We start from the raw sequence: 1,454 nt of genomic DNA, 5'->3' as shown, positions 1-1,454 counted from the left end.
TTTTCAAAATTTGTCATAGGAATACACTATATCATTAGGAGTTGTGCCAAGTATATGTGTGTGTACTTTTTATTTAACAAGTAAATCAATAAATTGAGTTGTTTACTTTGGCCAGCTGCAAAGGGCTAGTGGGCAAGCTCTCCAGCCAGTACCTTGGCACGCCACTGGCTCCAAGGCCCTTTTCTGCTCATCTCACTGTAGGTGGTGATAACATGATCAGCAAAAAAGGATCAGGAGGTTCAGGGAAAGGAAGCATGACAATTCCCCATATAATCAGAGAAGAGAAGGGAAGGGTGTTAATTTATCTTCACCTGGGATGTTGGCCTTCAGATCATTTCAGCAGGAACTTAATGCAAAACACAACAAAAAGGAGAGACTTAGTGGGGATATAACTACTCAAAGTAAAAGGTTGATTTTTCTCCTACATAGGGTTGCAAGTGCTCTTGATATGGAAGAAATATTGACTGAATTGGTAATTAAATTGGATGGTATTAGACAAAAGATATCACAAGTACCCCCAGGAGCTCTCAGGAGAAGACATGCGTCAAATCCATAGAGACATTACTACAGGACTGCAGGAATATGTGGAGGCTGTCTCCTATCAGCACTTCATCAAAACATGGCCACTTATCAGTATGGATGAAATTAAATGGTTGTTATTTACAACAGAAGAATATGAAAAGAAAATAAGACCCCCCTCCTCTGATACAGAGGGGAAGCACTTGGGAACATGAAGACTGAAAATCACACCGGTTGATTACCTTCTGTCATTCCCAGAGGGTGTTCTGAGAATGGCTATTTTAACTGGAGAGTTGATGGAGATGTGTGTGAACAATATGGGAATGGGACATTGGCACCCCCTTTGAAGTGAGCCCATTTTTATGTCAAGTTTATCATGGGTATAATGGTTTTTCATTCATTGGATATTGTGATATTTCTAAGAAGTTGTATACTTTGAAACACAGTTTGGCCAAAGCAGAGAATGCTTGTGATGCCTTGAAAGTCAGAGGTTCTGAAATTCCAAAAATAAATCGGCAGATGTCTTTTCAGTTAAAACAGAAATGATTGGGACACCTGGGTGGCTCAGTGATTGAGCGACTGCCTTTGACTCAGGTTGTGATCCCAGGATCCAGGATAGAGTCCTGCATCAGGCTCCCCACAGGGAGCCTACTTCTCCCTCAGCCTATGTCTGTCGCCCTCTCTTTGTGTCTCTCATGAATAAATAACTTAAATCTTAAAAAAAAAAAAAAAAAAAAAGCAAAAACACAGAAAGGACCAATCAAGAACACCTTACTCAGTTATTTTATTGAATACCATATTCAGTTATTCTTTTGAGAGACCATTTTGTGAGACTTTTAAAGTATTTCTAGTATTTCATTGGACTTTATTGTGACTTTTGCATAGAAATGTTTTCAGTTTTACTTGTTTTAAAATGTATACAAGCTGTACATAAA

The 1,454-nt window shown here is 38.8% G+C and overlaps 1 pseudogene; it reads left to right on the top strand.

Moving 5' to 3' along the window:
- The first annotated feature begins 212 nt into the window (after window positions 1-212).
- On the top strand, window positions 213-1,094 carry LOC112914582 (translin-associated protein X pseudogene; annotated as a pseudogene).
- Window positions 1,095-1,454: the final 360 nt, after the last annotated feature.

The sequence above is a fragment of the Vulpes vulpes genome, chromosome 5, assembly GCF_048418805.1.
Source record: "Vulpes vulpes isolate BD-2025 chromosome 5, VulVul3, whole genome shotgun sequence".
Lineage (NCBI taxonomy): Eukaryota > Metazoa > Chordata > Mammalia > Carnivora > Canidae > Vulpes > Vulpes vulpes.
The sequence above is the reverse complement of the archived record's forward strand: the minus strand, read 5'-3'. Positions and strand labels throughout refer to the sequence as shown.